The sequence below is a fragment of the Pseudophryne corroboree genome, unplaced genomic scaffold (assembly GCF_028390025.1).
Source record: "Pseudophryne corroboree isolate aPseCor3 unplaced genomic scaffold, aPseCor3.hap2 scaffold_1162, whole genome shotgun sequence".
NCBI lineage: Eukaryota > Metazoa > Chordata > Amphibia > Anura > Myobatrachidae > Pseudophryne > Pseudophryne corroboree.
Window position 1 is genome coordinate 4730 of NW_026967787.1, and position 16578 is coordinate 21307.

The following is a 16578-nucleotide window of genomic DNA, read 5'->3' on the forward strand; positions in this document are numbered from 1 at the left end:
CTCCAGATTATTGACTTTTTAAAGTTTTGCTAGGAAACGTTTTAGATGAATGCTTATTAGCCTTTGTCAGTATGGACTTTTGCAAAGTGTCTCTGTGGCGCAATCAGTTAGTATGTACGGCTATTAACCAAAAGGTTGGTGGTTCAATCCCACCCAGGGACCTAATTGACCTTGTTATCAGATTTTGGTGATCTTTAAGTAGACTAGTCAAAATTTCAAACCCCCTGTTATGGTGTAGGGTACTTGGCCTTCTCTGATGTAATCAGAGTTAGATTTGATTCAGTGATTTTATAAAAACAGCTAGGAAGCACAATTTAGCAGTGGGTTGCAGAGAAAAAAAATATGCTGGCAGAAAAATCCAATTGAGTGATTAAACAGTTTTTTATTTTCTGGCTTTATTTTTATGCTAACAAATTTGTTCTCTGAAAAGTGTCCACAAAGCCAAGTCTCTGATTAACACCTTTGTAAGGATGGTTTTTCACCTATTACTAAATTAAACTTGCTTCATTGGAAAGGCAGCAAGATGCATCCTCATTTCAATGTCTACTGAAATAATACAGGTTGACACCAGGAAACATTAACGCCACTGCATCCTTGCTGCTTTCTCATGTGGAAGTCTGTTTAATGTGAAAACAAGGTGATATCTAATTAGCACACAGGTAAGGAATTAAGAAAATCTTTATTTAAGGGTGAAGATGTTTCTCACAAAATCGTTGCCCCAATGCATCATTGAAATTATAGCTGGAAAGATGATTTTAATATATCACTTGTACATTTTGTATTGCTCTTCTGGTGACAATGTAGTTTGTTTTTGTCAATTACCATTTTAATAATAGGGTAAAGAAAATGAAGTGGATTTTTGAAAGAAAACAATACTGTCAATATACTATTAAAACAAATTAAAATGGTAAAAGTTATTGTACTTTAAGTAAAAATAAAAGAGACAAAATATCAATCCCAGTTTTGGATTACTTTAATTAACAAACAAAAAAATGCATATAGCAGAGGATAGTTTCAATCTGCCTACCTCTGGGTTATGGGCCCAGCATGCTTCCATTGCAGTACTCTGCTGCACATGTAAGTGCAAGAGATCCTGAAGCACTCACTCATCATGGGAAAGTACCAATGTGTTTCTTCGTTGGTTGATGGAAGAAACATCTTACAAAAACTCTCCTGATTATTGACTTTTTAAAGTTTTTCTAGGAAACGTTTTAGATGAATGCTTATTAGCCTTTGTCAGTATGAACTTTTGCAAAGTGTCTCTGTGGCGCAATCAGTTAGTATGTACGGCTATTAACCAAAAGGTTGGTGGTTCAATCCCACCCAGGGACCTAATTGACCTTGTTATCAGATTTTGGTGATCTTTAAGTAGACAAGTCAAATTTCATACCCCCTGTTATGGTGTAGGGTACCTGGCCTTCTCTGATGTAATCAGAGTTAGATTTGATTCAGTGATTTTATAAAAACATCTAGGAAGCACAATTTAGCAGTGGGTTGCAGAGAAAAAGAAATATGCTGGCAAAAAAATCAAATTGCGTGATTAAACAGCTCTTCATTTTCTGGCTTTATTTTTATGCTAACAAATTTGTTCTCTGAAAAGTGTCCACAAAGCCAAGTCTCTGATTAACACCTTTGTAAGGATGGTTTTTCACCTATTACTAAATTAAACTTGCTTCATTGGAAAGGCAGCAAGATGCATCCTCATTTCAATGTCTACTGAAATAATACAGGTTGACACCAGGAAACATTAACGCCACTGCATCCTTGCTGCTTTCTCATGTGGAAGTCTGTTTAATGTGAAAACAAGGTGATATCTAATTAGCACACAGGTAAGAAATTACGAAAATCTTTATTTAAGGGTGAAGATGTTTCTCACAAAATTGTTGCCCCAATGCATCATTGAAATTCAAGCTGGAAAGATGATTTTAATATATCACTTGTACATTTTGTATTGCTCTTCTGGTGACAATGTAGTTTTTTTTGTCAATTACCATTTTAATAATAGGGTAAAGAAAATGAAGTGGATTTTTGAAAGAAAACAATACTGTCAATATACTATTAAAACAAATTAAAATGGTAAAAGTTATTGTACTTTAAGTAAAAATAAAAGAGACAAAATATCAATCCCAGTTTTGGATTACTTTAATTAACAAAAAAAAAAAGCATACAGCAGAGGATAGTTTCAATCTGCCTACCTCTGGGTTATGGGTCCAGCATGCTTCCATTGCAGTACTCTGCTGCACATGTAAGTGCAAGAGATCCTGAAGCACTCACTCATCATGGGAAAGTACCAATGTGTTTCTTCGTTGGTTGATGGAAGAAACATCTTACAAAAACTCTCCAGATTATTGACTTTTTAAAGTTTTGCTAGGAAACGTTTTAGATGAATGCTTATTAGCCTTTGTCAGTATGGACTTTTGCAAAGTGTCTCTGTGGCGCAACCAGTTAGTATGTACGGCTATTAACCAAAAGGTTGGTGGTTCAATCCCACCCAGGGACCTAATTGACCTTGTTATCAGATTTTGGTGATCTTTAAGTAGACAAGTCAAAATTTCAAACCCCCTGTTATGGTGTAGGGTACTTGGCCTTCTCTGATGTAATCAGAGTTAGATTTGATTCAGTGATTTTATAAAAACAGCTTGGAAGCACAATTTAGCAGTGGGTTGCAGAGAAAAAAAATATGCTGGCAGAAAAATCCAATTGAGTGATTAAACAGTTTTTTATTTTCTGGCTTTATTTTTATGCTAACAAATTTGTTCTCTGAAAAGTGTCCACAAAGCCAAGTCTCTGATTAACACCTTTGTAAGGATGGTTTTTCACCTATTACTAAATTAAACTTGCTTCATTGGAAAGGCAGCAAGATGCATCCTCATTTCAATGTCTACTGAAATAATACAGGTTGACACCAGGAAACATTAACGCCACTGCATCCTTGCTGCTTTCTCATGTGGAAGTCTGTTTAATGTGAAAACAAGGTGATATCTAATTAGCACACAGGTAAGGAATTAAGAAAATCTTTATTTAAGGGTGAAGATGTTTCTCACAAAATCGTTGCCCCAATGCATCATTGAAATTATAGCTGGAAAGATGATTTTAATATATCACTTGTACATTTTGTATTGCTCTTCTGGTGACAATGTAGTTTGTTTTTGTCAATTACCATTTTAATAATAGGGTAAAGAAAATGAAGTGGATTTTTGAAAGAAAACAATACTGTCAATATACTATTAAAACAAATTAAAATGGTAAAAGTTATTGTACTTTAAGTAAAAATAAAAGAGACAAAATATCAATCCCAGTTTTGGATTACTTTAATTAACAAACAAAAAAATGCATATAGCAGAGGATAGTTTCAATCTGCCTACCTCTGGGTTATGGGCCCAGCATGCTTCCATTGCAGTACTCTGCTGCACATGTAGGTGCAAGAGATCCTGAAGCACTCACTCATCATGGGAAAGTACCAATGTGTTTCTTCGTTGGTTGATGGAAGAAACATCTTACAAAAACTCTCCAGATTATTGACTTTTTAAAGTTTTTCTAGGAAACGTTTTAGATGAATGCTTATTAGCCTTTGTCAGTATGAACTTTTGCAAAGTGTCTCTGTGGCGCAATCAGTTAGTATGTACGGCTATTAACCAAAAGGTTGTTGGTTCAATCCCACCCAGGGACCTAATTGACCTTGTTATCAGATTTTGGTGATCTTTAAGTAGACAAGTCAAATTTCATACCCCCTGTTATGGTGTAGGGTACCTGGCCTTCTCTGATGTAATCAGAGTTAGATTTGATTCAGTGATTTTATAAAAACATCTAGGAAGCACAATTTAGCAGTGGGTTGCAGAGAAAAAGAAATATGCTGGCAAAAAAATCAAATTGAGTGATTAAACAGCTCTTCATTTTCTGGCTTTATTTTTATGCTAACAAATTTGTTCTCTGAAAAGTGTCCACAAAGCCAAGTCTCTGATTAACACCTTTGTAGGGATGGTTTTTCACCTATTACTAAATTAAACTTGCTTCATTGGAAAGGCAGCAAGATGCATCCTCATTTCAATGTCTACTGAAATAATACAGGTTGACACCAGGAAACATTAACGCCACTGCATCCTTGCTGCTTTCTCATGTGGAAGTCTGTTTAATGTGAAAACAAGGTGATATCTAATTAGCACACAGGTAAGAAATTACGAAAATCTTTATTTAAGGGTGAAGATGTTTCTCACAAAATTGTTGCCCCAATGCATCATTGAAATTCAAGCTGGAAAGATGATTTTAATATATCACTTGTACATTTTGTATTGCTCTTCTGGTGACAATGTAGTTTTTTTTGTCAATTACCATTTTAATAATAGGGTAAAGAAAATTAAGTGGATTTTTGAAAGAAAACTATACTGTCAATATACTATTAAAACAAATTAAAATGGTAAAAGTTATTGTACTTTAAGTAAAAATAAAAGAGCAAAAATATCAATCCCAGTTTTGATTACTTAAATTAACCAAAAAAAAATGCATATAGCAAAGGATAGTTTCAATCTGCCTACCTCTGGGTTATGTGTCCAGCATGCTTCCATTGCAGTACTCTGCTGCACATGTAAGTGCAAGAGATCCTGAAGCACTCCCTCATCATGGGAAAGTACCAATGTGTTTATTCATTGGTTGATGGAAGAAACATCTTACAAAAACTCTCCAGATTATTGATTTTTTAATATTTTTCTAGGAAACGTTCTAGATGTATGCTTATTAGCCTTTGTCAGTATGTACTGTTTGCAAAGTGTCTCGGTGGCGCAATCGGTTAGTGTGTTCGGCTATTAACCAAAAGGTTGGTGGTTCAATCCCACCCAGGGACGTAATTGACCTTGTGATCAGATTTTGGTGATATTTAAGTAGACAAGTCAAAATTTCAAACCCCCTCTTATTGTGTAGGGTACCTGGCCTTCTCTGATGTAATCAGAGTTAGATTTGATTCAGTGATTTTATAAAAAACAGCTAGGAAGCACAATTTAGCAGTGGGTTGCAGAGAAAAAAAATATGCTGGCAGAAAAATCCAATTGAGTGATTAAACAGCTCTTCATTTTCTGGAATTTATTTTTATGCTAACAAATTTGTTCTCTGAAAAGTGTCCACAAAGCCAAGTCTCTGATTAACACCTTTGTAAGGATGGTTTTTCACCTATTACTAAATTAAACTTGCTTCATTGGAAAGGCAGCAAGATGCATCCTCATTTCAATGTCTACTGAAATAATACAGGTTGACACCAGGAAACATTAACGCCACTGCATCTTTGCTGCTTTCTCACATGGAAGTCTGTTTAATGTGAAAACAAGGTGATATCTAATTAGCACACAGGTAAGGAATTACGAAAATCTTTATTTAAGGGTGAAGATGTTTCTCACAAAATTGTTGCCCCAATGCATCATTGAAATTCAAGCTGGAAAGATGATTTTAATATATCACTTGTACATTTTGTATTGCTCTTCTGGTGACAATGTAGTTTTTTTGTCAATTACCATTTTAATAACAGGGTAAAGAAAATTAAGTGGATTTTTGAAAGAAAACTATACTGTCAATATACTATTAAAACAAATTAAAATGGTAAAAGTTATTGTACTTTAAGTAAAAATAAAAGAGCAAAAATATCAATCCCAGTTTTGATTACTTAAATTAACAAAAAAAATGCATATAGCAAAGGATAGTTTCAATCTGCCTACCTCTGGGTTATGGGTCCAGCATGCTTCCATTGCAGTACTCTGCTGCCCATGTAAGTGCAAGAGATCCTGAAGCACTCACTCATCATGGGAAAGTACCAATGTGTTTATTCGTTGGTTGATGGAAGAAACATCTTACAAAAACTCTCCAGATTATTGATTTTTTAATGTTTTTCTAGGAAACGTTCTAGATGTATGCTTATTAGCCTTTGTCAGTATGTACTTTTTGCAAAGTGTCTCTGTGGCGCAATCGGTTAGTGTGTTTGGCTGTTAACCAAAAGGTTGGTGGTTCAATCCCACCCAGGGATGTAATTAACCTTGTGATCAGATTTTGGTGATATTTAAGTAGACAAGTCAAAATTTCAAACCTCCTCTTATGGTGTAGGGTACATGGCCTTCTCTGATGTAATCAGAGTTAGATTTGATTCAGTGATTTTATAAAAAACAGCTAGGAAGCACAATTTAGCAGTGGGTTGCAGAGAAAAAAAATTTGCTGGCAGAAAAATCCAATCGAGTGATTAAACAGCTCTTCATTTTCTGGCTTTATTTTTATGCTAACAAATTTGTTCTCTGAAAAGTGTCCACAAAGCCAAGTCTCTGATTAACACCTTTGTAAGGATGGTTTTTCACCTATTACTAAATTAAACTTGCTTCATTGGAAAGGCAGCAAGATGCATCCTCATTTCAATGTCTACTGAAATAATACAAGTTGACACCAGGAAACATTAACGCCACTGCATCCTTGCTGCTTTCTCATGTGGAAGTCTGTTTAATGTGAAAACAAGGTGATATCTAATTAGCACACAGGTAAGGAATTAAGAAAATCTTTATTTAAGGGTGAAGATGTTTCTCACAAAATTGTTGACCCAATGCATCATTGAAATTCAAGCTGGAAAGATGATTTTAATATATCACTTGTACATTTTGTATTGCTCTTCTGGTGACAATGTAGTTTGTTTTTGTCAATTACCATTTTAATAATAGGGTAAAGAAAATGAAGTGGATTTTTGAAAGAAAACAATACTGTCAATATACTATTAAAACAAATTAAAATGGTAAAAGTTATTGTACTTTAAGTAAAAATAAAAGAGACAAAATATCAATCCGAGTTTTGGATTACTTTAATTAACAAAAAAAAATGCATATAGCAGAGGATAGTTTCAATCTGCCTACCTCTGGGTTATGGGCCCAGCATGCTTCCATTGCAGTACTCTGCTGCACATGTAAGTGCAAGAGATCCTGAAGCACTCACTCATCATGGGAAAGTACCAATGTGTTTCTTCGTTGGTTGATGGAAGAAACATCTTACAAAAACTCTCCAGATAATTGACATTTTAAAGTTTTTCTAGGAAACGTTTTAGATGAATGCTTATTAGCCTTTGACAGTATGAACTTTTGCAAAGTGTCTCTGTGGCGCAATCAGTTAGTATGTACGGCTATTAACCAAAAGGTTGGTGGTTCAATCCCACCAATTGACCTTGTTATCAGATTTTGGTGATATTTAAGTAGACAAGTCAAATTTCATACCCCCTGTTATGGTGTAGGGTACCTGGCCTTCTCTGATGTAATCAGAGTTAGATTTGATTCAGTGATTTTATAAAAACATCTAGGAAGCACAATTTAGCAGTGGGTTGCAGAGAAAAAGAAATATGCTGGCAAAAAAATCAAATTGCGTGATTAAACAGCTCTTCATTTTCTGGCTTTATTTTTATGCTAACAAATTTGTTCTCTGAAAAGTGTCCACAAAGCCAAGTCTCTGATTAACACCTTTGTAGGGATGGTTTTTCACCTATTACTAAATTAAACTTGCTTCATTGGAAAGGCAGCAAGATGCATCCTCATTTCAATGTCTACTGAAATAATACAAGTTGACACCAGGAAACATTAACGCCACTGCATCCTTGCTGCTTTCTCATGTGGAAGTCTGTTTAATGTGAAAACAAGGTGATATCTAATTAGCACACAGGTAAGAAATTCCGAAAATCTTTATTTAAGGGTGAAGATGTTTCTCACAAAATTGTTGCCCCAATGCATCTTTGAAATTCAAGCTGGAAAGATGATTTTAATATATCACTTGTACATTTTGTATTGCTCTTCTGGTGACAATGTAGTTTTTTTTGTCAATTACCATTTTAATAATAGGGTAAAGAAAATTAAGCGGATTTTTGAAAGAAAACTATACTGTCAATATACTATTAAAACAAATTAAAATGGTAAAAGTTATTGTACTTTAAGTAAAAATAAAAGAGCAAAAATATCAATCCCAGTTTTGATTACTTAAATTAACAAAAAAAAATGCATATAACAAAGGATAGTTTCAATCTGCCTACCTCTGGGTTATGGGTCCAGCATGCTTCCATTGCAGTACTCTGCTGCACATGTAAGTGCAAGAGATCCTGAAGCACTCACTCATCATGGGAAAGTACCAATGTGTTTATTCATTGGTTGATGGAAGAAACATCTTACAAAAACTCTCCAGATTATTGATTTTTTAATGTTTTTCTAGGAAACGTTCTAGATGTATGCTTATTAGCCTTTGTCAGTATGTACTGTTTGCAAAGTGTCTCTGTGGCGCAATCGGTTAGTGTGTTCGGCTATTAACCAAAAGGTTGGTGGTTCAATCCCACCCAGGGACGTAATTAACCTTGTGATCAGATTTTGGTGATATTTAAGTAGACAAGTCAAAATTTCAAACCTCCTCTTATGGTGTAGGGTACATGGCCTTCTCTGATGTAATCAGAGTTAGATTTGATTCAGTGATTTTATAAAAAACAGCTAGGAAGCACAATTTAGCAGTGGGTTGCAGAGAAAAAAAATATGCTGGCAGAAAAATCCAATCGAGTGATTAAACAGCTCTTCATTTTCTGGCTTTATTTTTATGCTAACAAATTTGTTCTCTGAAAAGTGTCCACAAAGCCAAGTCTCTGATTAACACCTTTGTAAGGATGGTTTTTCACCTATTACTAAATTAAACTTGCTTCATTGGAAAGGCAGCAAGATGCATCCTCATTTCAATGTCTACTGAAATAATACAAGTTGACACCAGGAAACATTAACGCCACTGCATCCTTGCTGCTTTCTCATGTGGAAGTCTGTTTAATGTGAAAACAAGGTGATATCTAATTAGCACACAGGTAAGGAATTAAGAAAATCTTTATTTAAGGGTGAAGATGTTTCTCACAAAATTGTTGACCCAATGCATCATTGAAATTCAAGCTGGAAAGATGATTTTAATATATCACTTGTACATTTTGTATTGCTCTTCTGGTGACAATGTAGTTTGTTTTTGTCAATTACCATTTTAATAATAGGGTAAAGAAAATTAAGTGGATTTTTGAAAGAAAACAATACTGTCAATATACTATTAAAACAAATTAAAATGGTAAAAGTTATTGTACTTTAAGTAAAAATAAAAGAGACAAAATATCAATCCCAGTTTTGGATTACTTTAATTAACAAAAAAAAATGCATATAGCAGAGGATAGTTTCAATCTGCCTACCTCTGGGTTATGGGCCCAGCATGCTTCCATTGCAGTACTCTGCTGCACATGTAAGTTCAAGAGATCCTGAAGCACTCACTCATCATGGGAAAGTACCAATGTGTTTCTTCGTTGGTTGATGGAAGAAACATCTTACAAAAACTCTCCAGATTATTGACTTTTTAAAGTTTTGCTAGGAAACGTTTTAGATGAATGCTTATTAGCCTTTGTCAGTATGGAAATTTGCAAAGTGTCTCTGTGGCGCAATCAGTTAGTATGTACGGCTTTTAACCAAAAGGTTGGTGGTTTAATCCCACCTAGGGACCTAATTGACCTTGTTATCAGATTTTGGTGATCTTTAAGTAGACAAGTCAAAATTTCAAACCCCCTGTTAAGGTGTAGGGTACTTGGCCTTCTCTGATGTAATCAGAGTTAGATTTGATTCAGTGATTTTATAAAAACAGCTAGGAAGCACAATTTAGCAGTGGGTTGCAGAGAAAAAAAATATGCTGGCAGAAAAATCCAATTGAGTGATTAAACAGCTCTTTATTTTCTGGCTTTATTTTTATGCTAACAAATTTGTTCTCTGAAAAGTGTCCACAAAGCCAAGTCTCTGATTAACACCTTTGTAAGGATGGTTTTTCACCTATTACTAAATTAAACTTGCTTCATTGGAAAGGCAGCAAGATGCATCCTCATTTCAATGTCTACTGAAATAATACAGGTTGACACCAGGAAACATTAACGCCACTGCATCCTTGCTGCTTTCTCATGTAAAAGTCTGTTTAATATGAAAACAAGGTGATATCTAATTAGCACACAGGTAAGGAATTAAGAAAATCTTTATTTAAGGGTGAAGATGTTTCTCACAAAATCGTTGCCCCAATGCATCATTGAAATTCAAGCTGGAAAGATGATTTTAATATATCACTTGTACATTTTGTATTGCTCTTCTGGTGACAATGTAGTTTGTTTTTGTCAATTACCATTTTAATAATAGGGTAAAGAAAATGAAGTGGATTTTTGAAAGAAAACAATACTGTCAATATACTATTAAAACAAATTAAAATGGTAAAAGTTATTGTACTTTAAGTAAAAATAAAAGAGCCAAAATATCAATCCCAGTTTTGGATTACTTTAATTAACAAAAAAAAATGCATATAGCAGAGGATAGTTTCAATCTGCCTACCTCTGGGTTATGGGCCCAGCATGCTTCCATTGCAGTACTCTGCTGCACATGTAAGTGCAAGAGATCCTGAAGCACTCACTCATCATGGGAAAGTACCAATGTGTTTCTTCGTTGGTTGATGGAAGAAACATCTTACAAAAACTCTCCAGATTATTGACTTTTTAAAGTTTTTCTAGGAAACGTTTTAGATGAATGCTTATTAGCCTTTGTCAGTATGAACTTTTGCAAAGTGTCTCTGTGGCGCAATCAGTTAGTATGTACGGCTATTAACCAAAAGGTTGGTGGTTCAATCCCACCCAGGGACCTAATTGACCTTGTTATCAGATTTTGGTGATCTTTAAGTAGACAAGTCAAATTTCATACCCCCTGTTATGGTGTAGGGTACCTGGCCTTCTCTGATGTAATCAGAGTTAGATTTGATTCAGTGATTTTATAAAAACATCTAGGAAGCACAATTTAGCAGTGGGTTGCAGAGAAAAAGAAATATGCTGGCAAAAAAATCAAATTGCGTGATTAAACAGCTCTTCATTTTCTGGCTTTATTTTTATGCTAACAAATTTGTTCTCTGAAAAGTGTCCACAAAGCCAAGTCTCTGATTAACACCTTTGTAGGGATGGTTTTTCACCTATTACTAAATTAAACTTGCTTCATTGGAAAGGCAGCAAGATGCATCCTCATTTCAATGTCTACTGAAATAATACAGGTTGACACCAGGAAACATTAACGCCACTGCATCCTTGCTGCTTTCTCATGTGGAAGTCTGTTTAATGTGAAAACAAGGTGATATCTAATTAGCACACAGGTAAGAAATTACGAAAATCTTTATTTAAGGGTGAATATGTTTCTCACAAAATTGTTGCCCCAATGCATCATTGAAATTCAAGCTGGAAAGATGATTTTAATATATCACTTGTACATTTTGTATTGCTCTTCTGGTGACAATGTAGTTTTTTTTGTCAATTACCATTTTAATAATAGGGTAAAGAAAATTAAGTGGATTTTTGAAAGAAAACTATACTGTCAATATACTATTAAAACAAATTAAAATGGTAAAAGTTATTGTACTTTAAGTAAAAATAAAAGAGCAAAAATATCAATCCCAGTTTTGATTACTTAAATTAACAAAAAAAATGCATATAGCAAAGGATAGTTTCAATCTGCCTACCTCTGGGTTATGGGTCCAGCATGCTTCCATTGCAGTACTCTGCTGCACATGTAAGTGCAAGAGATCCTGAAGCACTCCCTCATCATGGGAAAGTACCAATGTGTTTATTCATTGGTTGATGGAAGAAACATCTTACAAAAACTCTCCAGATTATTGATTTTTTAATATTTTTCTAGGAAACGTTCTAGATGTATGCTTATTAGCCTTTGTTAGTATGTACTGTTTGCAAAGTGTCTTGGTGGCGCAATCGGTTAGTGTGTTCGGCTCTTAACCAAAAGGTCGGTGGTTCAATCCCACCCAGGGACGTAATTGACCTTGTGATCAGATTTTGGTGATATTTAAGTAGACAAGTCAAAATTTCAAACCCCCTCTTATTGTGTAGGGTACCTTGGCTTCTCTGATGTAATCAGAGTTAGATTTGATTCAGTGATTTTATAAAAAACAGCTAGGAAGCACAATTTAGCAGTGGGTTGCAGAGAAAAAAAATATGCTGGCAGAAAAATCCAATTGAGTGATTAAACAGCTCTTCATTTTCTGGAATTTATTTTTATGCTAACAAATTTGTTCTCTGAAAAGTGTCCACAAAGCCAAGTCTCTGATTAACACCTTTGTAAGGATGGTTTTTCACCTATTACTAAATTAAACTTGCTTCATTGGAAAGGCAGCAAGATGCATCCTCATTTCAATGTCTACTGAAATAATACAGGTTGACACCAGGAAACATTAACGCCACTGCATCCTTGCTGCTTTCTCATGTAAAAGTCTGTTTAATATGAAAACAAGGTGATATCTAATTAGCACACAGGTAAGGAATTAAGAAAATCTTTATTTAAGGGTGAAGATGTTTCTCACAAAATCGTTGCCCCAATGCATCATTGAAATTCAAGCTGGAAAGATGATTTTAATATATCACTTGTACATTTTGTATTGCTCTTCTGGTGACAATGTAGTTTGTTTTTGTCAATTACCATTTTAATAATAGGGTAAAGAAAATGAAGTGGATTTTTGAAAGAAAACAATACTGTCAATATACTATTAAAACAAATTAAAATGGTAAAAGTTATTGTACTTTAAGTAAAAATAAAAGAGCCAAAATATCAATCCCAGTTTTGGATTACTTTAATTAACAAAAAAAAATGCATATAGCAGAGGATAGTTTCAATCTGCCTACCTCTGGGTTATGGGCCCAGCATGCTTCCATTGCAGTACTCTGCTGCACATGTAAGTGCAAGAGATCCTGAAGCACTCACTCATCATGGGAAAGTACCAATGTGTTTCTTCGTTGGTTGATGGAAGAAACATCTTACAAAAACTCTCCAGATTATTGACTTTTTAAAGTTTTTCTAGGAAACGTTTTAGATGAATGCTTATTAGCCTTTGTCAGTATGAACTTTTGCAAAGTGTCTCTGTGGCGCAATCAGTTAGTATGTACGGCTATTAACCAAAAGGTTGGTGGTTCAATCCCACCCAGGGACCTAATTGACCTTGTTATCAGATTTTGGTGATCTTTAAGTAGACAAGTCAAATTTCATACCCCCTGTTATGGTGTAGGGTACCTGGCCTTCTCTGATGTAATCAGAGTTAGATTTGATTCAGTGATTTTATAAAAACATCTAGGAAGCACAATTTAGCAGTGGGTTGCAGAGAAAAAGAAATATGCTGGCAAAAAAATCAAATTGCGTGATTAAACAGCTCTTCATTTTCTGGCTTTATTTTTATGCTAACAAATTTGTTCTCTGAAAAGTGTCCACAAAGCCAAGTCTCTGATTAACACCTTTGTAGGGATGGTTTTTCACCTATTACTAAATTAAACTTGCTTCATTGGAAAGGCAGCAAGATGCATCCTCATTTCAATGTCTACTGAAATAATACAGGTTGACACCAGGAAACATTAACGCCACTGCATCCTTGCTGCTTTCTCATGTGGAAGTCTGTTTAATGTGAAAACAAGGTGATATCTAATTAGCACACAGGTAAGAAATTACGAAAATCTTTATTTAAGGGTGAATATGTTTCTCACAAAATTGTTGCCCCAATGCATCATTGAAATTCAAGCTGGAAAGATGATTTTAATATATCACTTGTACATTTTGTATTGCTCTTCTGGTGACAATGTAGTTTTTTTTGTCAATTACCATTTTAATAATAGGGTAAAGAAAATTAAGTGGATTTTTGAAAGAAAACTATACTGTCAATATACTATTAAAACAAATTAAAATGGTAAAAGTTATTGTACTTTAAGTAAAAATAAAAGAGCAAAAATATCAATCCCAGTTTTGATTACTTAAATTAACAAAAAAAAATGCATATAGCAAAGGATAGTTTCAATCTGCCTACCTCTGGGTTATGGGTCCAGCATGCTTCCATTGCAGTACTCTGCTGCACATGTAAGTGCAAGAGATCCTGAAGCACTCCCTCATCATGGGAAAGTACCAATGTGTTTATTCATTGGTTGATGGAAGAAACATCTTACAAAAACTCTCCAGATTATTGATTTTTTAATATTTTTCTAGGAAACGTTCTAGATGTATGCTTATTAGCCTTTGTTAGTATGTACTGTTTGCAAAGTGTCTTGGTGGCGCAATCGGTTAGTGTGTTCGGCTATTAACCAAAAGGTCGGTGGTTCAATCCCACCCAGGGACGTAATTGACCTTGTGATCAGATTTTGGTGATATTTAAGTAGACAAGTCAAAATTTCAAACCCCCTCTTATTGTGTAGGGTACCTGGCCTTCTCTGATGTAATCAGAGTTAGATTTGATTCAGTGATTTTATAAAAAACAGCTAGGAAGCACAATTTAGCAGTGGGTTGCAGAGAAAAAAAATATGCTGGCAGAAAAATCCAATTGAGTGATTAAACAGCTCTTCATTTTCTGGAATTTATTTTTATGCTAACAAATTTGTTCTCTGAAAAGTGTCCACAAAGCCAAGTCTCTGATTAACACCTTTGTAAGGATGGTTTTTCACCTATTACTAAATTAAACTTGCTTCATTGGAAAGGCAGCAAGATGCATCCTCATTTCAATGTCTACTGAAATAATACAGGTTGACACCAGGAAACATTAACGCCACTGCATCTTTGCTGCTTTCTCACATGGAAGTCTGTTTAATGTGAAAACAAGGTGATATCTAATTAGCACACAGGTAAGGAATTACGAAAATCTTTATTTAAGGGTGAAGATGTTTCTCACAAAATTGTTGCCCCAATGCATCATTGAAATTCAAGCTGGAAAGATGATTTTAATATATCACTTGTACATTTTGTATTGCTCTTCTGGTGACAATGTAGTTTTTTTGTCAATTACCATTTTAATAACAGGGTAAAGAAAATTAAGTGGATTTTTGAAAGAAAACTATACTGTCAATATACTATTAAAACAAATTAAAATGGTAAAAGTTATTGTACTTTAAGTAAAAATAAAAGAGCAAAAATATCAATCCCAGTTTTGATTACTTAAATTAACAAAAAAAATGCATATAGCAAAGGATAGTTTCAATCTGCCTACCTCTGGGTTATGGGTCCAGCATGCTTCCATTGCAGTACTCTGCTGCCCATGTAAGTGCAAGAGATCCTGAAGCACTCACTCATCATGGGAAAGTACCAATGTGTTTATTCGTTGGTTGATGGAAGAAACATCTTACAAAAACTCTCCAGATTATTGATTTTTTAATGTTTTTCTAGGAAACGTTCTAGATGTATGCTTATTAGCCTTTGTCAGTATGTACTTTTTGCAAAGTGTCTCTGTGGCGCAATCGGTTAGTGTGTTTGGCTGTTAACCAAAAGGTTGGTGGTTCAATCCCACCCAGGGACGTAATTAACCTTGTGATCAGATTTTGGTGATATTTAAGTAGACAAGTCAAAATTTCAAACCTCCTCTTATGGTGTAGGGTACATGGCCTTCTCTGATGTAATCAGAGTTAGATTTGATTCAGTGATTTTATAAAAAACAGCTAGGAAGCACAATTTAGCAGTGGGTTGCAGAGAAAAAAAATATGCTGGCAGAAAAATCCAATCGAGTGATTAAACAGCTCTTCATTTTCTGGCTTTATTTTTATGCTAACAAATTTGTTCTCTGAAAAGTGTCCACAAAGCCAAGTCTCTGATTAACACCTTTGTAAGGATGGTTTTTCACCTATTACTAAATTAAACTTGCTTCATTGGAAAGGCAGCAAGATGCATCCTCATTTCAATGTCTACTGAAATAATACAAGTTGACACCAGGAAACATTAACGCCACTGCATCCTTGCTGCTTTCTCATGTGGAAGTCTGTTTAATGTGAAAACAAGGTGATATCTAATTAGCACACAGGTAAGGAATTAAGAAAATCTTTATTTAAGGGTGAAGATGTTTCTCACAAAATTGTTGACCCAATGCATCATTGAAATTCAAGCTGGAAAGATGATTTTAATATATCACTTGTACATTTTGTATTGCTCTTCTGGTGACAATGTAGTTTGTTTTTGTCAATTACCATTTTAATAATAGGGTAAAGAAAATGAAGTGGATTTTTGAAAGAAAACAATACTGTCAATATACTATTAAAACAAATTAAAATGGTAAAAGTTATTGTACTTTAAGTAAAAATAAAAGAGACAAAATATCAATCCCAGTTTTGGATTACTTTAATTAACAAAAAAAAATGCATATAGCAGAGGATAGTTTCAATCTGCCTACCTCTGGGTTATGGGCCCAGCATGCTTCCATTGCAGTACTCTGCTGCACATGTAAGTGCAAGAGATCCTGAAGCACTCACTCATCATGGGAAAGTACCAATGTGTTTCTTCGTTGGTTGATGGAAGAAACATCTTACAAAAACTCTCCAGATTATTGACATTTTAAAGTTTTTCTAGGAAACGTTTTAGATGAATGCTTATTAGCCTTTGTCAGTATGGAAATTTGCAAAGTGTCTCTGTGGCGCAATCAGTTAGTATGTATGGCTTTTAACCAAAAGGTTGGTGGTTTAATCCCACCCAGGGACCTAATTGACCTTGTTATCAGATTTTGGTGATCTTTAAGTAGACAAGTCAAAATTTCAAACCCCCTGTTATG

At 34.5% G+C, this 16578-nt stretch overlaps 1 non-coding gene across 1 annotated transcript; it reads left to right on the forward strand.

The window, feature by feature from the left end:
• Positions 1 to 15265: 15265 nt before the first annotated feature.
• TRNAN-GUU (transfer RNA asparagine (anticodon GUU)) lies at positions 15266 to 15339 on the forward strand. Its single transcript has one exon. It is a non-coding gene; the product is annotated as a tRNA-Asn (tRNA).
• Positions 15340 to 16578: the final 1239 nt, after the last annotated feature.